General features: G+C 40.8%; 1 long non-coding RNA gene across 3 annotated transcripts in view; it reads left to right on the top strand.

Moving 5' to 3' along the window:
- Positions 1-1902: 1902 nt before the first annotated feature.
- The window catches only part of LOC306667600, a 29421-nt gene continuing 4586 nt past the window's right edge, over positions 1903-26737 (top strand). For 2 of the 3 annotated variants that reach the window (XR_013765616.1, XR_013765618.1), the window contains exons 1-2: positions 1903-2020; positions 24129-24358. This is a non-coding gene — a long non-coding RNA (uncharacterized lncRNA). Of the gene's footprint in view, positions 2021-23652; positions 23752-24128; positions 24359-26737 lie in introns of all 3 variants that reach the window. The other variant, XR_013765617.1, reaches the window with a different exon arrangement.

Raw genomic sequence — 26737 nt, 5'->3', positions numbered from 1 at the left:
TCTCCATCTCTCTGATTCTTCCCTCCCACCCAGCAGCCTCCTAACATGGGTGCTCATATATCCACATGCATAGCCAGCACCCTACGGCTCTTTCTCATCTAAGTGCCCTTCCCTCCTCAGTCCATCCCAAATTCCTGCCACATTCCATGGATTTCTGTGCTTTTGTCCAAATCTGAAGAATGGAAACATTTTTTAATCCTCTCTCTGATCCAATCTCCACACAAGCACCAGAGTGATTTAAAAACAAAAATAAGCTAAGGGAATGGTTTTCTAGAAACATTTCAATGCCTTCTATTATAGTTACGGGATACACTTATATAACATGACTTGCAAGAGTCCCCCACTTTGTATGGTCCTCTGGGGTTGTCTCTCTTGCAGGATCTGGAAAACACCACACTCTTTCTAGCCTGAGAACCTTCACAGATGCTGTCCCTCATAAGGTGTCCTTCTCTCATGTTTTAGTCCGCTTTTTTGCTGCTTTGACTAAATGATCTGACCAGCACAATTATAGAGGAGGAAAGGTTTATTTGAGGGCTCATGGTTTCAGAGGTCTTGGTCCATAGAAGGCTGGCTCCATATCTCAGGGCTTGAGCTGAGGCAGAACATCATGGCAGAAGAGTGTGGCAGAGGGAAGCAGTTTGCATCATCAGGAAACAAAGAAAGAGAGACTCCACTCTCCAGATACAAGATATATACCTCAAAGCCATGCCCCAATTCTAATCTCCTCCACCCACACCCTACCACTTCAATTAATCCCATCAGGGACGAATTCACTGATTGAGTTAAGACTCCTACAACCCAACCATTTCTTCTCTGAACCTTCCTACATTGTCTTACATGTGAGCTTTTGGGGGACACCTCACATCCAAACCATAAACACTTCACTTTTCCCCTTGCTAAGGATCATCAATTTTTCATGGAAGACTGGGTGTGGAGCACACTGGTGTATGTCCCTCTGTGGCTGAATTACCATTTCTTCTTCTCTTTATTTTCCCCAGTGGCTCTTGTAGAGGTATTGAGTTTCATCATCGTCACTCTGCTTCTCTCTGAGGTCCCAGTTCCAACAGTATAAATCTTGGTTCTCAGCCCTCCAACCATGTCCCTTGCCCCCAGAGCTCTCTGAGCTCTACCAATCTCATTGCTTCAAAATTCCTTTCAACACTCTCAACTCATGACTTTATTTCTTAGCCTGTGCAAACACCTGTGGTGACAGCTATTCTACTGCCTTGTACCCAGTCCTTTAGTGTGTTGCTCCAAACACAGCGTATACCCACTCTGCTCTTTGTCCCCACTGCTGTGAGTTTACAGCCTCTTTCGATCTGCCTAGAAGCCTGGCACCCAAGTTTTCTACAGGTTTTCCTGTGCACAGACTCAATGCTGCTTTCTGAGTTCTGTCTATGCTCCAAAAAAACTCTGTCAACATTTGTTTTTCTAGAAGCTGGCCAAAATCTCATTTGAAGTGTTGTTTCAACCATCATTTCAATGGATTTGGGGGAAGGGAGATGGTGCTTGGATTCTGTCAATTATGCAGACCAAAAGTTTCTAGCCATAATTTCCATGTGCAGTACTAGGAATTTGTAGGCTCAGTGTTTGAAGCTGTCTTCAAGGGCAGGAAGCCATCTTTAAAGTGGACTTTACCTGCCACAATGCTGAAATTTGTGGCATGACCTAATTGGAACTGTTTGGAAAGTGGAGTAGGCATAGGGTTATGTTCTAAGAAAGACCCAACTGCTAGAGATTAGAATGAGACAGGTTCACAAGAAAAAAACTTTCTCAGAAGCCAGAGAAGAGCTGCTCTCTCTTGCTTTACCTGAATTACCTTGACCTTTATACCATCAGAAATTAATGTTTAACTAGCACACAAGACTACAAATACAAAGAGAGGGAATGTGGGTTCCAGGTTGGAAAGAGAATAACTGCCGAAGCCACCAAGTTTCGAGCTATTTCTCCACATTCTTCTCTGTTTCCAAAGGATCCCACAAAGGCGTGTCAACCTGTAAGGAATGAGAATTCCTAGCAGGTGAGTCTCTGGCATTATTCTTAATCAGATTATAATTTTTGGAAATGGCAACATTCATACTTGACTCTTGAAACCCACTTTACTAAATATTTGCTGAAAGCATAACTCTCTTAAAAAATGGGGATTATTATTGACCAAATGCTCCCTCTTGTGCTGAAAGTTTATCAGAGGTTCAGTTCTATGGGGACCGTGCAGCTGGTTGAACACGTGCACGTGCCCACAGGCACACACACGCGTGCACTTACACGCACACACAGAGTTGTATGATGAGTACCTGAAAATGACTTCATGCCTGCAGCTGAACAGCAAATGCAGGTGACACACAGAATCTTCTCTCTGTCATGTACCACTAAGCTGATGTTGGTACTTCAACCCCCTGAGTCTCTGTTTCTTTGTCTATAAATGAGAATTTTAATGGTACCTACGTTTTTGGGGTCTTGTGGGGATTAAATTACAGAATAGTCCCAACACATATTAATAAATATGAAATCTTATTTATTATCTGAATAACATCCATGGTTCTATGAAGGACTTTCTTTTTTTTTTTTTTTTTTTTTTTGACATATGGTGTAGGCTACTTAGAGCTAAGTCTGTTCTACCTAACCAGTATGATTTGAGGAGAATTCAAAGCTCTTTCCTGCTGACTTTTGTGCTGATTATAGTTGCCATTAGAAGATAGATTCTTAAGAAGAAATTATTGGTCCACTTTCGATTTGAGTTAAAACAATAATTTTTGAGTATTCAGATTGTGTCAGTCTCCATCCAGGAAGAGATTTGCATCCTTTATCTTTAACCAGAGCCCCATTTCACAAGTGGGCAAACTAAGAACTAAGGAGGGTGTCATAAACATCTCACAAATAGGAAAGATAAACTTATAATTGAAATTGCTCTTACTTCATAATCTAGCACTTTCTGCACTGCTGTTCTGGAAAAGTTGTATATTTTAAGCAGTTATTGGGCCCCAGGCACTATGTTGTCTTTGAAAGTTCATCAGAGCCTCTTGGAGATCAACTTGTGAGGGCCAAAGGAATGGAGGCGAAGGAGCAGGACTGTGGATAGGAGGGGAATGTGATGTGAGTGAGGGATTAGGACATACCAGGGAGGCAGTCAGGGCACAACTGGGAAGGGAAGGGGAAGTACAGGGCTAGATGCAGGTTCTGGGCACCCAAGGCAGTATACGGGATCAGCAGCCATCAAACCAACCATGGCTGGCATGGCCTTCTAGGCAGATCTCCCTACAAACAGTCCTTTGCTCTCAGTTCTGAGACATCCCCAACAAAGTGAGCTCAGCTCTTGGTACTTCATGGTTCACTACCTCGATGGTTCACCAACCCTGCAGGACATGCCCTTGGGTGACTCCATGAGTCATTTGCTTGTTGTTTCAGGATGATAAATGCTTCTCAGATTTCTGGAGGCAAATCAGTTCAGCATTTAGTCTTGCTCTTTGGGTGTAGTTACAGAAAAGTGCACAAAACAGATGCCCCTTGTGGAGTTCTTATTCTGATTGCCTCTCAGAGTAGATGCATGACAATATTTGATCCACAGTAATGTTGGCACTGCTTGAAATCTAAATCATAACTTTCAGATATTAAGAATTACTCAGGGCCAGGTAGCACGTGCCAGTAATTCCAGTAGCTCAGAAGGCTGAGTCAGGAGGATTTAAGTTCAAAGTCATCCTCAGCAACTTAGCAAGGCCCTGTCTCAAAATAAAAAATAAAAAGGGTTGGGAATGTGGCTCAGTGATTCAATCTTCAGTATGAAAATAAAAAACAGAAACAAAACAAAACAAAAACCTACCAAGGAGCATGTGAAGAAACACAACTATTTTCACACAATGCCATCCCTGAACTTCTCCTTACCCCTGCCTGGTCTTGCAGGGTAGGAGAGAGGCTCAGGATATCAAATGCAGTACAACTGAGGAGGAAAAGGTTTTCATATTTGAATAGGTTCACTTGAGTAATCAACTCAGTAATTTAGTATCTTATTATATGAAATGACAAAAGTTTCACTCCACCAGGAATATCATACAATTCTAAACATGTATTGAACTTTAATTATATAAAGGAAATCTTGGTACAACTATGAGGAGGAAAACAAATACATTATCATAGTGGGAAATCTCAAACACATCCTTACCAATTATAATAGTTCCTCTTTATCCATGGGAAAGGAGTTCCAGGACCCCAGTGGATACCAAAATCTGCTGACGTGCAAGTGGCTAATATTAAATGGCAGAGTATTTCCATATAACCTGTGCAATCTTCCCATGTATTTTAAATCATCTCTAATTCAGTTACAGTTTATTAGTTACAGTTGTTTACACTAATGTAAATGTTACATAAATATGTGTTATACTATATTATTCAGGGATAATGACAAGAAAAAATAGTCTGTACATGCTCAGATAACATTTTTTTAATTATTTTTTACTCAGGTTTCACTGCATCCACAGATGTGGAGGCTGACTGTATAGCAAACTGGATGACAGATCAAAAAAACAAAGCATTACTAATAGTTCAGAAAATGTCAACAACACAAGTAACGATCCTGGTTTATTGGACATACATGGGACCCTAGCCCTAATAATTAGAAGATACACTTCTTTCTCAAGTGTACCTGAAGGGCTCACAAAAGCAGAGGCAGTATTAGTCCATATTGCAAGTCTCATCATCCATCAGAGAACTCTTATCACATGAGCATGTTCTCTGATCACAATTTAATTAAATAAATTGAAATTAGAACTCAATAAAAAGCTAAACAAATACTGTTTTCTCTTAATATATATATATAGATATATATATATATATATCTATATATATATCTGGATCTTTCTTGAAATGCTCCTAAATAACTCATGCACCAAGAAATGTAGTAAAAATTATGAAAATGCTACAAATTAAACCTTGAGTTATATATTGAAAGCAGTGCATAGAGGAGAGTTTATAGTTGTAAATGCTTATGTTAGAAAGTTTAAAAGTCCAAAAATTAATGAGACAATCAACCAACCAAAGATGTTAGAAAAAGAACAACAGAATAAACCAAACAATTAGTGAATTCAGACGATAATAAATATTATATAGAAAAAAATCAATGAAAAGAAAAATAAAGGTGAAACAGAGAGGATCAACGAAGTCGAAAAAATTTTAAAACACAACACTAATAAAATAGACCCAGTTCTGGCAAGATTACAGACAAAAATAGAGAAAAATAAACAGTGCCATTATAATGAAAAAGAGGATATAATTATAGACCCAATGAAGCAAAATGGTAATATCATTTTTAAAAACCTGTCATTAAATTTTAAAATATTGACAAAATAACATCAAATTGGATTTGAGGAGAAATAAAAATTCAAAATAATCCTTTAATAATTAAGTATTCCTTTAAAACATTCCCTAATAAAAGAGGAAGAGCACAAATGGGTTTATGTGTGATTTCTAACACTCTTTAAAGGATTATACAATTCCAAATTTCAAAATTATTGTTTGGAGAATCAAGGAAGGAATTGTCCTTGAATTAGTCTTTAAGAACATAGAATCTGACACTTAAATTAGAACAAGTTGATTTTAGGAAGGCAAAATACAATTTTACTTATGAGATAAATGCAAAAGTTCTACACAAAATGGTAGTGCATCCAAATTTCATCATAGGAGTAAAAATATATTTGAAAATTAGAAAATGTATTAATGTCATTATAATTGTTTTATGTTACTAAAAATACTTGAGATAATCAACATAAAAAAAGGAAAGGTTTATTTTGGCTCATAGTTTTGGAGTTCATGATCAGTAGGTTTGCGTCTTGTGGTGATGTGTGTCATGGCAGGAACATATGGCAGAGGGAAATTCATTCACTTCATAACTAGGTGCTAAAGAAAGGAAGAAGAAAGTGCTGGAGTCCCATTATTCATATTCCCTTCAAGGGCACATGCCCAATGACCTAATTTCCACTAGGTCCCCACCCTTGAAATTTCTACCACCTTCCAACAGCACCCTGGGCTAGGGACTGAGCCTTCAACCCATGGGCTTTTGTGGAACATTCTAGATCTGAACTGTAGCAGTAGTCATTCATAACATTGACAATCTAGGTGAGGAATGGCATGTGACTTTTCTCTTTTGAAATAGAAATGAATTTGATAAAAATTAAGCATCTATTAATTGTAAAAATAAGAATAGAAGAAAACATAGTAAAGAATGTCAGTCAAATGCTATAGCCAATAGGGAGATGTTAGAAGTGCTCCTTTTTTAGCCAGTAGGATAGCATGTTCACTACCACTGCTTCTGATCAACCATGTCCTAGGCCTGGAAATTTTCTAGTAGGCACATTTAAAAAAGTAAGACATATATTTGTATTACAACAGTATGAAAATAATCTAATCTGTTACAACGATTAAAGCAAAGTATAGTCCTGTAGTAAAATCATGCAGAATGGGGAATTTTCAAACACAGCTTCAGTTTTTAGACTGATAATTAATCAAATAAAAATAAATTAAGCATTCATTTCTCCATAGAACTAACTGCCTTTCAAGAGCTCCACAGCCCCTGTGGCCTAGGGCTATGATATTAACACAGCGGTAGCTCACTAGGGCCAGGAAATAAATCAAAGGGAAACCGACTAGAAAGAAACAGCATTGGCAGAGATGTTATGATTGTTTACATGGAGATCACCCTGAATTAACAGACAAGTTATTAAAATCTTTAAGAGAATATAGTTAGGTACAGGACAAGATTCAATATATAGAATTCAATTACAATTCTCTATGTTAGCAATAACGGCTTCTATTTGACAATTTCCCGAGGAAAAGGGAATTCTTTCTTTGATTACCAACCAGAAAGTTCTTTTTAATATTGATGAGAAATTGTGTTTTCCTTTCTAACAAATGCTTCCTTTTCTATGGAGTTGGCTTCTGCTTATTGATAAGGTCTTTTTAAATATCATCCATCCTGACCCATAATTATCAGTATGTCTTTTAAAATTCTAATCTAGTTTCTGTAGTTTGAAGAACAGATACTCTCAATAATACAGTCAAATTTGACAATATTTTGTGGTTAGCTGAAAAAATGAATCATTTAAGAAATCCTTCTGTTCTGTTGGTTTGGAAAGTTTATCCTTCACAATTAGGATTAAACCATCAGGATTCCATGTTTTTCCAAGTGAATAGCCAGTCGTACAAGCACATTTACTAGTCCATTTTTCCCCAATTGACCTGCAATGCCATATTTGTCAATTTTCCATATTAAGGGGGATTTTCTGTGGTCTCTCTATTCTGTTTAATTGACCATATGTCTATCTCTACATCCAACACACTACATTCTTATAGTATCACTACATCCATGACTGCAGAACACGATCCCATCATGTTCTTCTTTCTCGATATACACTGGCCTTTCTTTAGCTTTTGCTTTTCCATTCATATTTCAGATTCAAAGACCCATATTGCGATTTTGGTTATAATGATATTGAATCTACTCATCAAGTTGAGGAAAACAGAAATACTTACAGTTCCTAACCAGGCATGAGCACTTATTTCTATTATTTTAGATGTACAATCCTTGCACATCTCTTGTTAAAAAGATGCTCCCTACTGTTTCATTTCTGATGTAAGTCACTATGGATGGGTGAAGCCTAGAGTTACTCCTCATAGGTGATGAAGGCAGACATAGGTCCAGAACCTGGAGCTACTGTGCTTTCTCTGTACCCTCTGCACACCAGCTCAAAGCTTCTACTTCCTAAGTCAGGCTCAGATCTATTGACCCTCCCTCTCCCTCCTGCCCAAACTTCCAATTTACTCTCCAAGCAACAACTGCTGTGATTTTTAAACCAGGACCTGAGACTTGTCTGCTTTCTGCTCCAAACCTCTCTGTGGCTTTGCTTTCCCTCTAAACATTCACTCATGGTCCCAGGGCTCCTTGGGCATCATAGACCTCCTCCCCAGCCTGTGCCCTTCTATTTTATTTTGTTAACATATGTGAATTAAAAAATAAAAATTTTATGTAGTAAGGGTACCATGTGATGTCTCCATACTTGTATACATTGTGCAGTGTTTAAATCAGGTTGAACATACCTGCCTTCTCAAGCTTTTATCATTCTTTTATGGTAAAAACATTCAATACCCATCTCTCTAGGTTTTGGGAGATATACAGTGCAATATCTTTTTCTGTAGTCACCTTCCTGTGCACACCAGAACTTCTTGCTTCTGTCTAAATGTAACTTTGACCCCACTGATCAAAATTTCCTCATCCCTCCCTTTTTGGTACTCTCCCCAGCCTCTGGTAACCACCATTCTGCTCTCGGATCCTATGAAATCCACTTTTTTTATATTTCTCATGAGTGTAATTACGTGGTAGTGAAGAGACAACTTTTAGCATGGGAAAAATATCTGCAAACTGTACATCTGACAAGGGGTAAATATCCAGAACATGTAAGAGACTCAAAAAACTCAGTAGCAAAAAATGAATAGCACAATTAAAAATGGACACTGGACCTAAATAGACATTTCTAAAAGCAAAAACCAAAACTAAACAAACAAAAAAGGTACGACTGGCCAAGAGGTTTATGAAAAAAAATTCTCAACATCATGAATCATCAGGAGTACAAATCAAAACCACATGAGAGAGCTCCTCCCTCCGGTGTGAAAACAGGCCCCCTTTCATAGACATTGCAGCACAGAGTTGGCAGCTGTAGATTTCTCTCTCAGCTTATTCTTTCATGAGCCACTCGGTCCTGTAATGCAGCACAGCAGGCAGACCCAGCCATGCCCAGCACGAGCTGGCCTGGTGGTGAAGAGATCTGAAATGCCCTGCAGTGAAACTCTTAGCTGTGTGACCTTCAATATGTTTTCTAACCTCTCTGGACCTCTGTTTCTTCATCTGTAAAATAGGGCTGATGATAATAGCTACTTCATAAAGTAGTTATGAGGGATTAAATTGTCCTATGTAAAAATGCCTATAACAAATTTTTTTCAATCATCACAATGATTTTATTTTTATTGGATCTTTTTACTTATGCATAACAGTAGAATCCACTTTGACATAATTATACAAGAATGGAATATATCCTATTCTATTCAAAATGCAAGGCATTATTATGGTGACTCTTTATGAAATGGAAGATTCCACTGACAGAACTGCCCCAGGGTCTGTGCTTTTGTATCCAACGCCTCACCATACCCTGGGTTTTTGTGTGCAGCCAGTGTTTTCTGGGACCCTGTTCTGGGTGGAGCTATGTGCTCTTCGATTACTGGACTTGCTGGAGTCCTATATGCACACACTCAGCTTGATGGAGTCCCCATGCTCCTGGTCAACCCTGCACTCCCAGCTGCTCTCTTCCTCATAGGTACCTGAGCAAGGTGGAGCCTGGGCTGCCTGTGCACCTCAGAACAAGGAGGCATTAGCTTAGGAGGCCGTCTGTCCAGCTTGATACTGGTCCTTCCTGCCAGTATTGCTTCTCCTCTGTGGCCAGGGCCAAGCTCCATTTGGGAGTGTGAGCCATCCTCCTTCCTGTTCCCAGCTCACCCTGATGGTGGCGCCTGGGGCACTCAGGAGCTCCCATCTGTGCAGACAAGCCTAATCCCCTTATGCCTCCCTGGTCCATGTGGCTGCTGCCTGTGCCCAGCCCCAGGTCCAGGTCCTCTCAGTCATCCTCAGCCATCCCTTGGCTCCTTGCACTGCAGTCCTGTCGCCTTGTGAGTCCTGATGCCCTGAAGGGCTCTGCCTGTGTCCTGGCTCCTGTTCCTGTGCAGAGATGCTGCTTAAAGCTGGAGGTGGACAGCTATCATTGTGGAAGTCATAACTCAGGATTGCACCATGTTCCTTAACATGTATATATATGTGCATGGTGTTATGTATGTATTGTGTAAATACGTGTTCATGTGTATTCAGATGTGCTGTAGTGCATATGTGTAGCAAATATATGCATTCATACATTTGTGTGTGCATTATGTGTGAGTGTGTGTGCATGTATGTGCATGCACCCAAGTGGTCAGGGACAGAGGAACCTGCATGCTGCTGCTTATCTGACTTGACTCCTCTTCTCCACCCTTCCTCATTTGTCCAATTCAGACCCCTGTGCTAGGATCACATGATTGTGTGCACATTAAAGAGAAATCAAATTCAGCCCCTCAAATTGCACATCAGCCTGGATGCTTCTTCCTGTTACAGCCCAGGGGTAGAGGAGAGATAAGTGTTGCTTTGAACATCAGCAGGCTGAAGGGACACAGAACAGGGCTGGAGGGAGATGCTCCTAGGTTCAAATCCTAATCTGCTCCTGGCTTCACTTTCTGATCCAGGGAACAGCTTGGCACTCCTTGTTCTCTCCCGCTCCTGCATAAGGAGAGTCACAGCAGCCCCCTCACAGAAGGAGCAGACCCGAGAAGGGCTCCTCATATGCCACGCCGACCACTTCTTCACCCGTGGAATGGAGCCTGTGGTTTCTGAATAGCTAGAGGAGTGCCCAGGAGTGTTGTCCCTGAGTCCCACATGGGGACCAGGAACACAGCGTTCATATTTCTCTGGTCACTTCCATGGCCCCCACAGACTGCACTGTTCCACTTCATTCTGCTGGGCTCCTGAATGACTCTCACATCCTGTGGGGGGCAGGAGGCGCTGGGAGAGTGGGAGATTGCTCTGGGTAAATAATGCAAAGCAAGCTGTGCTGATTGGCTTCGGGGAGGCGGACACTTTGTCTACATAAATGGCAATCGCATCCTCTGTGCCTTTTAACTGTCACCAAGGAGAAGGGAGAGAGAGCGGACAGAGAGAAGCAACTCCCGGCTGCCTGTGAGTATCGCTCTTTGTCCTCATGGCTCAGGGCCAGATCCTAGCATCCACATCCTGGAAGGCTGCAAAGCTGAGGGTCGGGATGGGTGCTTTGCAGTTAACTCTAGCTGCCTTACTCCCTCTTCTTCAGAAGGAAAGCTACTACTGCCAGAGGAGACAGCTGAGCATTCATTGTGTGCAGGTGGTGGGGATGCTGTGGGAACTTTTGAGAAATTAGGTACCAACCTAGGTCAGCCTGGTTCTTTTAAGTCATCTCTAAGCAACAAGTACAACAAAGAATCTGGAACTTGAATGTTTTTTTTAGCCCATGTTCTTTGAGCCATGATAGCAACATAACCAAGTCAGTGGAAATTGATTTCCAGGCTGGTTTCAGGGCACATAGAGCCCTAGAGACTGTGGGATGGAGTGGGGAAGGAGGAGGCTGCAGGGCTCACAGAACCGGTGTGCCCTGTAGGAAAGGAGAGCTATCAGCATTTTCACATAGGACTCTAGTAAAATAAATATATAATAAACAACAAGCGAACAGGTCTGATTTTATAGAAGGTCGGGCACTCAGTAGTTGCTCAATAATTGGGAGCAAGTAAATGATAAGATGCTGCCTCAGTGGTCCACTGAGACCCAGATAGTTTGCTTACCCCAGTTTCCAAGGGAAATTCAAGCAGGTGACCTGGGTTTTCCCCTTAATCATCTTCCTCTCTCAAAGGCTTCCAGGGTTCTGCTCCTTACAGATAATTTCTCATTCCAGGAAGCAGTGTTACCCCATCCGAAACAGAATCAAAGCAAAAGCGATGACTGCAGTGTAGCAGTTGATCCTCTTTGCAGTTGTCAAGGGTGCCAGAGAGAAATAGACTCTTTTGTTGAGGGTCACCCCATGCTCCAGCTGATATTCTTAAAAGCCCTGGGCAAGGACAGCAGGTATCCCAGAACAATGATCAAGTAGCATATAGAGGGGTATCTGGATGTTATTGAAGGAGACAAAATTCTGTCTACCTCATCCTCCTTTCCTCTCTGCTAAATACAGGGTGGGTAAGCCTCTGTGCACAACTGGTGTGAATAAAATAATTAAAATGAGACCCTCCTTTCAAACCTCCATGCATTGAAAGAAATGGCAGAGGGATCTGATTATATTTGTTTTCTCCTCTTGTAAATGTCAGTTATTCTGTAGACTTTACCCTGTGCTCTTGGAACCTCAGCTTGTGTCTGGTGGGAAGTTTAGGGCTCTGGTGGGAAGGCTCTGGAGAAATTTGATTCTTGGGTATTTTAGAAGAGTGATCTTGGGGCTGAGGTTGTGGCTCAGTGGTAGAGTGCTGCCTGGCATGTGTGAGGCACTGGGTTCGATTCTGAGCACCACATATAAAGAAATGAATGAAATAAAGGTTCATCAACTACTAAAAAATTTAAAAAAAGAAGAGTGGTCTTGATGTCTTTCTCAGAGTTCATAAGCATTTCTGGAGGAAGACACTCAGGGACACAAATGTACCTTGCAGAAATAGGGAGCAGCCATTGGCACATGGGCTCCTAGGAAATGTTGAAATTCCGTTGCATACTGAGTGGTGGCTGAGGGACCCTAGGCAAGAGGGAAATGGGCTTGTTTTCCAGTTTGGACAAAGCCATATGTAAAAAGCCACTTTGGAGTGGCATGGACTGAGATAAGCCATCTGCTTTCCTGAGTTGATTTCCTTCTTTCTAAGGCAGGCAATGTTGCTTCTTTGCAGACCTGATGTTCAAACAGAGAAAACATAGGCAGAGAGCTTGCATGGTGCTCCGCACACAGGCATTATTCGACACATTTTATATTGGAGGAAAATGAAGACAGGCACCTCTCTTGGGCCACAAGGATAAAAGAGTTTGTTCAGCCTATATCTGTTTCCACTGTGATTAGCCCAGGTGTGTGGAGGCAGATGCAGAGTCTCATCCCTCTTACTGGGAGCCACGTTCTCCTGTGTGGGGTGAATGGGCAGGACCCTAGAACTGTATTTGGGTTGTAGATACTGCCTTCCCAGCGCAGGTGGGAGGCCCTGTTGTGGTCTGGGATCCATCTGTGACTCTCAAACTATCATGACACTGGATTGTGAGAGAGAGTATGACACCATCTTGTGCACTAGCTGGACAAACAGTAATAAAAATAATAATACTTAACTTGCTGGATTGTTGAGTGTTAAATGAGACAATAGATAACAAATGCTTAGTGGAAGTTTAGGCAAAACTGGTTTTGTTTTGCTTTTTTTGTTTTTGTTTTTTGATAATAGAAGTTGGCAAGCAAATGTAAATGTGTTCTTGGGATTTGACTTGGAAGAGCCTTAAATGTAGGCTTCTTAGCAACACCAGGTAATAATGCAGCAACTGTGCAATACAAGGAATAATGAAGGGTCACAATGAATTGGGAAGTCAATATTTACCATTGATCTGGCTTATGAAAAAAATTAGACTACCCAAAGAGTGTGCCAAGGCATATCAAATAGATTCACAATGCCAGGTGTCCAGTATTTATAATAAATGATAAATCAATACACGACATGGTCACAGGATGTTATTAATATTATGAAAAAAGCAAATAGCTAGAACGTAATTCAAATCATCTCAGATCTATAAAAAATAGCAGATGGCTATAATCTTTTGTAGACTATTAATGTGACTTCAAAAGAAAAGAGAAAGGGGGAAGGAAGAATTGAAAGGGGGAAATAAGGCATAAAACAAACATGTTTAAGAAGGTGGGAGAATGTTTTCTAAGAAAAAAAAAATTCCTGGCATAACACTGAAATAAAATGGGAACCAAAGAGAAATGTTAAATTTAAAATGACATAATAGTTTTTATGTAAACTTTTAAAATAGCAAACATGAATGAAAGTGATAAGATTCAAATGATTTTGAATTTAAATTTTTTACAGTTTTAAATTTAAATTTTGAATGGATGAGAAAAGCTAACAGACACAGGCATTTATGCTGACATTTTCTGTAGCCTCCTGTTTTTTTTTTTTCCTGAAAGAAATGGGCAACTCAAAGAAAAAACTGCACAACTCCCTCCTTTTGGGGGCACTGGGGAATTAACATCCTTGAGGGACAGACTTGGTGAGTGTCACCTGCATCATGATGCTGTGGTGCACGGCCTTCTAAACACAGGCAATGCTGTTAATAACAGTAAGTTCCTGCAGACCAAGTGGTGTGAATGGGTCCTGGTGACACTGAGAGATCCCTGCCCAGCCGTTGTAAGAAGGGCAATTGGCACAGGAAGTCTGTGTAATTATGTATATTGTAATCAGTCACACAGGGACAATGTCAAGTGCAAAAAAGCATCCCCAATACCACACATATTCTCACTGCAACTATTTGAATTGTCTCTGGTCAGGACTCACTTGAAAAACTATCAACGTTCCAGACATTGTTTACTTTTGTTTTGCTTAAGTTATGGATTTCTCCAGTCATCTCTTCAATGTAGGTCACGACACATTTCCAAAGATGTGATTAGAAATAGCGGGCATTTTTCCATGAGAGTGAAAGTGAAAATCATCACATAAACTTCTGTGTGGCTCTGTGCCATGGAGAACTGTCAACTCAGAAAATACCTAAATCAGACATTATTTGTTAAATAGGGGATGAATAAGAAATAGTGGTCAAAAACTGCTTCCTTCTTCAAATGCCCATAGGAGTAAAGTCTCCCCATGGATTTTGATCTTTGTTGATTGTGGTGATTTTTCTCCCTTTTGTCTCATGCTTCCATGGCTGTTCCTATCACAGTGAAAAGATCTCATCGGCTCAGGGGTATGGGTTCTCCACCTTGCTTTCATAACATCAGTAATAACAAATGCTAGACATGCATTTGAAATCCAAAGTGCTTTCTACCTGCATCGTCTCTCTGCCCTGTTTTGTTTTACAAATGAGAAAACTGCGACTCAGAGAGGGCAAGATGTTGGTAGCAGCTGCACAGACTCCTACAGCAGAACTCGGACTCAAGGGGGTTTTCTCTTAAGCCAAATTTGCTCGTTCTACTTTCTGTGGCTGTGAAGAAGAATGCATCTTACAGAACTGTGATATTGAAAGTACGATATTGTAAAGCGCAGCTCCCCTGATGGAGGCAGGGATGCTCTCTAACCAGACAATGTTAACTGGAGACAAAGAGGCTTCTTGTATGGAGAGGTAGAACCCAGTGCTGAGACCCTTGTGGGATTTCGTCTCTAGACAGTGAACTCGATTGAGATGGTGAGTGCTGTCTCTCTAAAGTGGTCTGAGTATGAGAATGCAATGACATGCTTTGAGCACCTGCCGTATGAAGTATCTTATATTCTCATCACAAGTCTGTGTGGAGCTTGGTAATGTGGGCATTTTACAGATTGGAAATGGCGGTTCAAAGGACTGAGTGTTTGTGTTTCCCCCCAAAAACTCACACGTCGAGGTCATAATTCATGATGTGAACATAAAGGAAGCAGGCCTGGCAAGGGGCTTAGGCTCATGACGGTAGAGCTCTCAAGATGGGATTAGCACCCCAAAATGAGTCCTCATCTTTTCATCTGCTTGAAGGCATGGGGAGAAGTCAGCAGTTTCACAGCCTAGGAGGGGACCTCACAAGAACCCACTCATGACCCTAGACTTCTAACCCCTGGGACTTTGCAAAATGAATCTTTGTGGTTTATAAACCACCCAGTCTATGATACTTTGTAGAGCAGCCTGAATAGACTGAAGGAGGAGACCAGAGATCTCAACGGCCTTGGCCATGGTCACACCTCCAGCTAAGAGCTGTCTAGGTCCACCCCTTTGTGCTTTTCCATTTGCAATGAACATGATCCCTTAGCTAATCCCTTAGCCACTGAGCCCTCTTGCTGTGCCCCAGGAACTCACTAGCAATTAGGCTCTGGGAGAAGCTGGGTTGTAAATCTCTAATCCTGAAGTTATTTTAGGCCTGTCTTTCTCCAGGGTTTATCAACATGTAGGCAATTGCCAAATCTGTTAGGCATGAGCCAAATCTGTTAGGCATGCTCTCTGAGTCCAGAGCCTTCACTTGAGTAAGTGCCTGCAGAAATCAGACTGCCCCAGTTCAGCTGTGGCCTGATCTTGCCAGCTGTGGGATCTTGGTGTAGTTGCTTAGCCATTCTGTGTCTCAGATTTACATCTGTTAAATGGGATAAGAAGAATTTGGAAGAGCTGTTTAATTGTGAAGATTAAATAAGAGAATTAATGCAAAGACCTTAACATATTGGTTGGACCATCTAAGTTTATATAAATGGTTACTAATTTATAGATCAGTGTGAAAGTCCTTATTTAAGAACTCTGCAATTTATATAAAATCAATTATATGAGTATAAGAAAGTGATAAGTGTGCATTAGTAGATGTGTATATATGGTATGATGTATACTAGTTTTCCCCTGTAAAATGAGGATAGTGATAGTGCCTACAGAACACAGCTTTAACAGATTAAAATAATCTTCTCCTCTCAGATCTCTGCCTAGAGCTCTAGCCCATCTCTGCCCTCCTAACCCTTATTATCTCTCAGGTTCCAGCAACCTGTTTCTGGGACCGTTTTTACTGCTGCCTGACAAGGTGGCAGATTTGCACCATGGCCTTGGCCCTGGCATCAGGAGCAGTGCCCTCTGGTCTGGAGCTGGAGGTGGGGCTCTGAGGCTCAGGAGAGTATTAATAAACTCCCCAGGTCACCAGAGGTGACCAATAATAAGCAATGCAGATAAGACCTCAAACCTGAGATACTGTGGATGCCCCAGAGTCATTCTCCTCCCACAGCCCAGCCCCAGCCACCTCCTGGAACATTTTATCTTTCTGTTGCTGTGACATAGCACTCTTTTCCTATCCACTGGAGGAAGTCTATGGCTTTCCCTCTACAGTTGTTAAAGGGCACTGTGCAGAGGACCTGAGTGACAAAAGTCTTCAATGAGATTACATTTAGATGTGGGGCCAGATCTGAGAGCTAAGCTCTTGCCCCAATTCCCTAACCTTGTTTTAGTGTGCTATTTGGTGCTGGAGATGGAACCAAGGGCCCAGCTTATGCTAGTCAAGCTCTATACCCCTGAGCTACACCCCACTCCCACTCCCTCTCATTAAAGAATCTGACTAAACAGCACTAAGTTTCCAGTAAAAGAAAAAGAAAAAGAAAAAAACAATTTCAGAATGGTGGGATTTCTACTTTGTAAATGGATGAGTTTATGAGACAGGGAAGAGAATTGCAGATAAAATAATGGTTCCTGGAAGAAAAAGAAAGGAGCTGACAAATCCTCTAAAGTCAGAATGTGAGGTACTTTTTCCTCAGTTAATGATTTTTGTTTGGTTGGAATTTTTACTTAAAAAATTTAAGATGTTCAGAGTTGTTTCTGGTTTGCAGGAAAATTGAGTGCAACATACAGAATATTTCCCTATTTCATCTCTTCCTCCACACAGCATTTTTCCTGTTGCTAGTAAACAATTTTAGTGAGCATGGGCTGTGCCTGGGCACCTAACACACCACCTAGTGTGTTCTTCCAGCATAGCTCCTTGGAAGGTATTTCCATGCTTGCTCACCTTTGTAGGAGCTGTCAGGAAGCCCAGAAATGTTGGTGGTTGAAGGGCAAACAGTAACTGAAGCTCAAGGTGCTCCTTGATCTCAGGTCTGCCTGACACTTCATAGAATACTCTTGTGAATTGATTTCATTATTCATGCCCTTCCAGGCTCCTGGTGAAAATGCGCACCTAACGCTGCTCAATACTATGTTTAATAAGTGTATTAAGAGTTAAAAGAACTTAGAGAATTTGTTTTTCTTTTGAGGCAAGGTATCAGAGTCATTCATCTGATTTGAAACCTCTCATGGCTAGAAACTTCTTCATGGTCTTAGTTGGAAGCATATCTCCCATTGTATTTATTTTTGCTCTTTGAATGCACAAAGAAACATGTTTATCAAGAAACCAGTTGATTCAGGGTAAAAGCAGCCCAACCAAATTAGATTTATATAAATGTGTCAAGGGAAAGAAAGAGAGATAGAGAGGAGAGAGAGAGAGAGAGAGAGGAGGAGAGAGAGATGAGAGAGAGAGAGAGAGAGAGCGCCTCCCAGTTTCCAGAGGGATAGGTGGGTTTGAAATATAAATTATCGTTCATTTTGTTTCCTGGAAAATAGTGTAAAAATGTTAACACTATTCTTCTCATCAAAACAGAAATGAAAATCTAGAGAGGTTAAACGAAGTCTCTAGGGTCCCAAGGTTTGAAGTAAATAGCCCTGCGTGAAATAATAGGCAGCACCATGGACAGATACAAAGCACTTCGTGACTGTCCACCCCTCAGCATGCAAGGAAGTGACTCACATACACAGCAGTGGGGCTTGGATGGTCCTGTGAGCTTCAGGTTTGTAATCCCTGGCAACAGTAGGTCCCATGGAGGCAGAATTTCCATCCACCTCCATGGCCTGTACAAACACCAGCCAGGAGCCTGGGTCAGGTTCTGGGCAAGTGTCTGTGGCAGAGGAGTCTCAGAAGTGAAATCCTAGAGCCAGAGGCACCGGGTGGTAGAAATGGGTCAGGATTCAATGGTGGGAGAGGACTGTTGTTCCCAAGTCATTATTACCTCAGAGACTCTTGTGGCAGAGATGTGATGGACTGCTGGTTTGGGGTGTCTTAAAGTTAGAAAGTGGGATTCAATATAATGTTTAGAGGACCAAGTGTCATTGATTCATTGATTCATCATTCAGCAAACCTCCACAATACTTCCTATGACCCATAGCCTGTGATTTACCTGGAGAATGCAAAACACGTGAGCTGAGCTGAGGTCTCTGCGTCTCTCTCTCTCTCTATATATATGTGTGTGTGTGTGTGTGTGTGTGTTTGTATGTATATGTGTATATATATACACATACATATATATATATATACACACACACACATATATACACAAGCTCATGATTGAGGGTGATCAGGAGATCTGAGCAAGTTTATATCTTCCTGAAGTGTGTGGGGTTGGAGTTGGAGCTGGACTCTGACTATCATTGAAATAAAGTACTCAGCCAGAAATGTAGGGAAGTAACTGGCTCACTGTGCATGCACAGCACACAGCAGGGGCAGCATGTAAAATAGTGTGGAGTGCAGCTGCTGCAGACACACATCAGATTATGTCAACAGAAGCCCTTTCAAGGGCCTGGAGAGGCATAAGCCATTGCTGTTATCATAGTCTACATCTCCCAGCTAATATTTGCCAAGCTTGGGGGCATGAAATATCAAACAGCTCCAGAATGAGCATAAGATTCTCTGTGGCTTTGCACTAAGAGCCTTCCGAAAAGGTCTTGATGGAAATAATCTGTGAATAAATGACACAGAATGATTTAAAAAGAATAACCAGGTCCTATCCTACAATTTGGAAATATTTCTTTTGGTGGAAAATTGGTATGTGTTTGTTTATTTATTTCCTAAGGCCTTTCATTTTTGGCTATGTTACTATTTTATTACTATTAGAAAGAAGCAACTGATCTCTGAGAAGCCAAGCATCTTTCTTAATCTTGCACATCTCATTCTGAGTCTTTGGCTTGTTGAATTGCATGTGCTTCCCCTCAGTATTGTAGGCTGAGACTGTTAGGATACACATTTTAAAGACATTTCTCATAATCACACACATGGTCCAAGCCATAAAGAATGATTTTAAGATTTTACTACATCAAAATTAAAATTCTTTTAGGTTGAAAGAAAATCATAACCAAAATTAAGTCAAGCAAAATGAAGAAAATGTAACATGTTAGTGTGGATGGAATATTAAAGTATTAAGACTCTTGCAATTAAATAAGAAATAACTAGAAAAGCATATACTGAACAAGTTGTTCATAAAAGAATACATAAAAATGGTAAATAAACATTTGTTCAATCTCATTAGTCAAACTAATAGGACTGGAAAAGATTTTGTCAAATCCAGTGATTATATGGCAAAATGAGCAGTCTCCCAATTAAGAGTAAAATTTGGTGAAACAATGTTCTAGGGAGAAATTTTGCAATGTAATTTTAAAACACTAAAATGTTTATATTTAGAAAAATCTATTCTGAAGAAATTATAAGATCAATGTTCTCCTTTTTAAGAATTTTTGTTGCAAAACAAGTATGCAGAGATGAAAATAAGTGGTAGTATTTTTAAAAATTTGTTCTAATTAGTTATACATGATAATAGAATGCATACTGACACATCATACATAAATGGAGTATAACATCTTATTCTTCTGGTTGTACATGATTTGGAATCACAGCAGTCGTGTAGTCATCTATACTCATAGGGTAATAATATCCAATTCATTCTACTATCCTTCCTACCTCCATACCTACTTCCCTCCCTTCACTCTCTCTGTCTAATCCAAAGTACCTCTATCTATCCCTAGCTGCTCGCTTTATTGTGAATTAGCATCCACATATCAGAGAAAACATTAGGCCTTTGGTTTTGGGGATTGACTAATTTCACTTAGCATGATATTCTCCAGCTCCATCCATTTACCTGCAAATACCTGCAAATTTCACTCTTCTTTAAGGTTGTGTATGTATACCACATTTTCTTTATCCATTCATCTGTTGAAGGGCACCTAGGTTGGTTCCATAGTTTGGCTATCGTGAATTGAGCTGCTCTAAACATTGATGTGGCTGATTTTAAGTCCTTTGGTTACAAACTGAGCAGTGGGATAGCTGGTTGTTCCATTCCAGTTTTCTGAGGAATCTCCTTACTGCTTTCCATAATGGCTGCACCAATTTGCATTCCATCCAGCAATGTAAGAGCATACATTTTCCCCTACATCCTCACCAACATTTATTGTTTCCTATATTCCTGATAATTGCCACTCTGACTGGAGTAAGATGAAATCTTAGAGTAGTTTTGATTTGCATTTCTCTAATTGCTAGTGATGTTTTTAATGTTCTAAAGAAATCCTAATGCAGAAATCCCTCCTTATTCTTAAGGTGATACATTCCAAGACACTTAGTGGATGCTTGAAACCAAGAATAGTACTGAAACACCTGTATACAATGCTTTTACCCTATACATGCATACCTATCTATGATAAAATTTAACAGATTAATTAGGCATAGTAAAAGATTAACAGCAATGACCAATAAATAAAATAGAGCAGTTACTATATTACATAAAATAAGGGTTACCCGAACACAAGCACTAGGATATCATGACAACTGATCTAATAACTGAGATAGTCACCAAATAACTAAGAGGCAGGTGGCCTATAGTGTGAGTACGCTGGACACAGGAATGTTTCCTGTCCTGAAGGTGCAAGTTTTCATCATGCTACTCAGAATGGTGCACAATTTGAAACCAATGAATTACTTACTTCTGTGACTTTTTATTTAATATTTTTGGATCCAGGTTGGGAGTCACCAAAACATTGGAAATTGAAATTGCAGATAAGTGGGAACTACTGTAACCAATATTTATTGAGAGGTAATTTTATATCACTGTTCTAACCTTTCTCCAAGTACTTACTTAATTATCACAAAATTCTTCATGATAGTACTATTGTTATGATTTATGTTTTCAGTTAAGGAAAACAAGATTTAACATGCGGGCAATTTATGCAGGATAAATATGAGTCAGGGTCTGATTCTTGAGTCTGTCAGCTCTAGATCCTGGCAAGTCAGCCCCTAGGGTTCACTCACCCATTCTTCCTATTTATTTATTTATTTGTAATGGGGATTAAATCCAGCGGTGTTTTTGCAACTGAGCCACACCCCCAGTCCTTTTTATTTTTTGAAACAGTCTCTCCCTAAGTTATTCATGCTGTCCTCCATCTTGTGATCCCCTTCCTCAGCCTCCCCAGTAGCTGGAATGACAGGTATATATCACCATGTCTGGCCTTTCACATCTAATAAAATGAGAGTCAGGTTGTGACTCAGAATCCTTCAACTCTTGATCCTGAAGAGTTGGCCCTTGGGATCCAGCTACTTTTCCCACTAAAGTAAGTAGAAACTGAAAATGATACAAATGTTCAATAATAGTGGCACACACCGTGAATACCATTAGAAATCACATGACAAAAAAGACAAACACCATGGAAAAGTTACTCAGTAAATACGCAGTGAGAGCCTGAACTTGCAAAAAGAGTTTTGGTGTGAGACGTTTTGGTTGAATTTGAAGCATGTCACTTTCAAGTCCCTTTCACTTGAGGTTGAAAAGGGTTTCACTCTAAGTCCAAAATTTGAAATAAGCTGAATAACTTCAAAATTTAATTTCCAAAATTAATTTTGAAGGCTACAGGACACCAGGAATTGTAAACCAGAAGTTTTACCACGTGGCCATGATATTTGAGCTGAGGAGTGGAACCCTCCACAGCCCTTAGTTTATGAAGTGCGAAGGTGCAATGATGCAACGGGTTTTTCTCCTGCTGTTAGTTTGGTATTAACTGTCGCTGTAATTTAGAGTCTTATCTTAAGTCCCCATCACTGCCGCTGAGACACTCACTGAAAAATGTGCACCCAAATAATAACTTTAAAGTGGGATTGGATCTCATAACAGGCCTTGAAGTAACCTACAAACTGCTGTGCATTGTTCATTTAGCACAAAACATTCTGAAAAAGGATGATTAGAAAGACTTCTGAGAGAAGAAAAGGCATCTTCCAGCAGGTTCACCTTGGACAAAGGCTCAATCCTTGATCAAACTTCAGTCAGGCTCCCCAGTTTGTCTTCTTGTTTGGCTTTATCTTGCCAACACTAGTTGTAGCAAGAAATCCTGATAAGCCAGTTTGGTAACAAGTCCCCCATCCCATGTATCTAATCAATTTCATCTACTTCTACCCGTGGCATCTAATCAAGTTCTGCTTCCTCCCCACCCTTGAGACTAACCACATTCCTCTTACTAATTTTTCATCCACTGACCCTCTCACCTGTCCTTTGGCCGTTGTATTTAAAGTTGAGTTCAGTCTCTCCCCTTTGCATTAATCTATAAAATCTGTCTTACCACTTTTAATGAGTTCTTGGTGAGTAGATTTTCAACACCTTTAACATCACAAAAACTGTCAAAATGGGGAGCATAGAGAAATGCCAGCAATTTAGTGTCAAGGTGACACCATTGCTAATTACAGTGGATGTTGATTTACTTCTGAACTATTCATGGGGAAATTTGTCTTGAATTATGAGGCTTTGGACTATGGAAGAATCAGAAATTATCTCTTGCTTACCATAATTGTTTCCTACAAATACAGGAAATATTCTGGAAGACGAGGTGCCAGAATTTGGGGTGGTGCCATTCTAGGTACCTGTTTTGGCAATACAATTAGTTCTTACTATCTGCAGATTCCATGCATGCAAATTATCCTACTCTGCCCTCTTGTTTCAGCTCTCATAATAATAGCAAGTGTCTTGTTTTCTGTATATTTAATGTGACATTCTTTACAATTCTATGCTTTTTCTTGGTGATTTTTTTTTTTTTTTTTTTTTGCGGTACTGGGGATCGAACCCAGGGCCTCATGCTTGCAAGGCAAGCACTTTACTGACTGAGCTATCTCCCCAGCCCTTTCTTGGTGATTTTGCCATTTAAAATGTTTCCCTAAAATGAAGTGCAGACGTACTATCTAGGGCTCCTAAGCACAAGCAGACAGTGATGTGCCTTATGGAGAAATATGTGTTACACAAGATTCTTTCAAGCATGACTTATGGTGTGAGTGAATGCAGATTTAATGTTAATCATTCCATTATATAAGGTGTCTTTTTAACAAACACATAAAAATGTCATGTATTGATTGGTTGAAAAAAAAAAATACTCTCGATCACTCTCCAGGAATCTAACCCTGTATTTTCCCTGTGAGGACTAGTATAGTACTCATTAATTCAGAGTTCATGGCAAATTTTAGGACATAAATAGTTACTAGAATTACCTGTATATTACTTATGTAATAAAAATGCATTATTTCTGAAAATCAGGTTATATGTAGAGGTGCAGGTTCACCTGAAGATGGAATCCAAAGGAAAGAAGATGGTTGTTGACTGAGCCTAGGAGGACTGTTAGATTGTATCTCAGAGGTCAGTGCTATTATAGTCATCTCTCAGTTGGGGAGTGAGGCTCAGGGGTAGAGCTTGTCTCTGTCAATGACTAGTGAAGTCAGATCATGAGTGTAAATGTATGCCTCTAGTGCATTCTACTAGTGTAGAAAATTAAATAGAGATATTGTGTTGTCTTCTGTTTAGTAGCTGGCAAATAATAGAATAAGTGTCTTTTCTGCAGGACCCCAATCCTTGTTCTGTCTACCTCATTCACACATGAAAGGAAAGTGGGCCTGACTCTGTGTCTGGGTGGCCTCCAGGGTGTAGGGGTCACTGCCCATGTGGTTCTGACAGCTGACTTGGAATTACCCTCCTCCAGTCCAGCGGTTTATAAAGTTTCTTTTCTCTCTTTGTAGTTTCTACCTCTGACAGAGCACAGTCACCATGAATGCAAGTGAATTCCCGGAGGAGAGGGAAAGAGATGGTAGATTATGTGGCTGACTACCTGGAAGGCATCGAGGGGCGCCCAGTGTACCCTGATGTGGAGCCTGGCTACCTGCGACCCCTGATCCCCACTGCTGCCCCCCAGGAGCCAGAAGCATTTGAGGACATCATCAATGACATTGAGAAGATAATCATGCCAGGGGTAAGTGTATATCCAAGGTCAGAGAACAGAAAGCTTAGTGCTAATGTGGAACCTACTGGACACTGTGAAATTCACATAAATTATTTCCCAAAATTCTCACAACAGTTAGTTTGGAGAGAAATTTCTATCATTTTTATCTTATATCCGAGGCAACTGAAGCTCAACAGAGTATGTGCTCCACATGAGGTCACACATCCAGTAAATGATGGAGGGAGCCTGGGTCCAAATTCAGATCATGCAGACTCCAAGGGAAAAAAGTGGGTTCTCTTCTGAGACTAAGTCCCTACCCCAAGACACTTGGTACCTATGTGTGTTATCAAATGCTGGTCAGAGGAAACAAGTCCCCGATTGCTGATTGCAATTAAGTTAATTGCTGCAAACAAAGCATACTCCTATCATTGTTATGCTTACCAAATGTTTTGTTCATTTTGTTTGAGAGTGAGCAACATGGCTTTGCTTCTCTCCAGAGGGCAACAGATCATTCCAGCCACAAAGAAGCAGAAACCTGTTGTCATCCCTGATACCTAGTCAGGGGGAGCAGAGGGTTGGCACGAGACCTCACTTCAGATCTGTGTTTAGGCAGTATTATTTTCCCCCACCAAGGAATTCACCTCAAAGCCCTTGCATTACTGTGGCTCTTTGAATAGGCTGGCCTGACCCTGGCACATTGATGAGGGTTGTTAAACCTGTCATCCAGCATGGCTAATTTAGTTTCCACAAATAGTATGCCAAGTCCCAGCCTGGCATGATGGAGTTGGCAGATTGGCCCCCCACCCCCTGCACTTCTGTGGTTGTAAAATTAATAAAAAGCAAGTATGTGAGATACAGAGCAGGAGGAATCTAGGATCATTGAGACCCCGTCCCCTCATTATCAGAGGTACAGAGAACCTGAGAAGGCAAATGTTGGACCTAGGTCCAGGGTCTCAGGCCTGAGACTCAGGCCATCAGTTCAAAGACAGTTCCTCAATTCCAGGGCACTTCTAGGGCACCCCTCCTTTTATCATACATAAAACCCATACAAAGGAGGTGTGGTTAAATGATAAGCAGAGGAGTATAGGAAGGGGGCACTAAAGTCTTCCTGCTGACTACACAGAAGTATTTACTGCTCAGAGCAGAGCCGGGAAACACAGCTGTGAGGTTGGGTCCCTGGGGCTAGTTCCAAGCCTACCTGTTGCAGGTCTGTGATTGGAGGGAAAGTAGGTGAGTGTTCTGCTTTAGGAACAGAGCAAGATTGGGTCCATCTACCCCAACATTGTTGTGACTCTTAGCAGAGAGTGAAGCAAAAAAGCACACGTCCCAATCAAGAAAGACTCTTACCTTCCCCAGGTTTCCAGAAGATGATAAGGAGGGAATAGAACTGGAGGAAGTATAAAGATTCTGAATCCCTGGGACCCAGGCCACAGTGTTACTGTCCTGGACCCTTAGAATTTGTACCTTTTTAGGCTCCTTCCTTCATAGAAATATGCAAAATTATACTTTACAAATGCATTGACATAAAGCTGAATACCTTAGCATTATAGTTACATTTTTTTCTTTGACTAGCAAGTTCACATTTTTTCTGATCTTCAAATAAAGCTTGTCCCTGGGCCCCCTAAATCTGTTATGGACCCCAAGCCGTTGCAATGAATGCAGCATCAGCCTATGCAGCTCCTCAGGGCTCTCAGACTCACTGTCACCTTCCATATTAGAACCGTCAGCCCATGTACACTCAGCATCTTCCTCTCCCTCTCTCTTCATGGCTTCCCAGTCCTGGCTGACTTGGAAGTATCCATAGCTTCAGTGGGACTGCTGAACACTCTCAGCTCTTGATGAGCTTCCTTAGTTTAATTACTTTCACAATAAAGATTGCTCATGCCACATCTTAGACAGTATATACTTAGTAACTAGTGTTATGGAGGAAATAAATATTTGCATCTTTGTCCAGACTGTAAGAAATGTCTTAGACAGGTTTCTGTCACTATAACATACACCTGAGATAATCATATTATAAGACAAGAGGTTTGTTTTGCTTCACAGCCTTATATGTTTCAATACATGGTCAGTGTGTCCTATTGCTTTGGGTCTGTGGCGAAGTAGCACATCATGTGGGGAGCACATCGTGGAGCAAAAACCATTCATCTCATGGCTAAGAGAGAAAAAGAGGAAGGGACCAAGGTCCCACACTCCCCTTCAAGGGCATACCCTCGATGACCTAAAGACTTCCCACTAGGCCTACTTCCTAAGGGCTCACCACCCCCCAATAGTCCCACCCTTGGGAGTGAGCCTCTAACACACGAACCTTTGGGGAACACTTAAGATCCAAACTTTAGCAGGGAGTTTTGAACAAAGGTTGTCCCTACTTGGGTGGCTTAACCAACAGACATTGATTTCTCATAGTTC

The sequence above is a fragment of the Sciurus vulgaris genome, assembly GCF_902686455.1.
Source record: "Sciurus vulgaris genome assembly, chromosome: 8".
Taxonomy (NCBI): Eukaryota; Metazoa; Chordata; class Mammalia; order Rodentia; family Sciuridae; genus Sciurus; species Sciurus vulgaris.
This window is presented reverse-complemented; position numbering and strand designations above follow the sequence as displayed.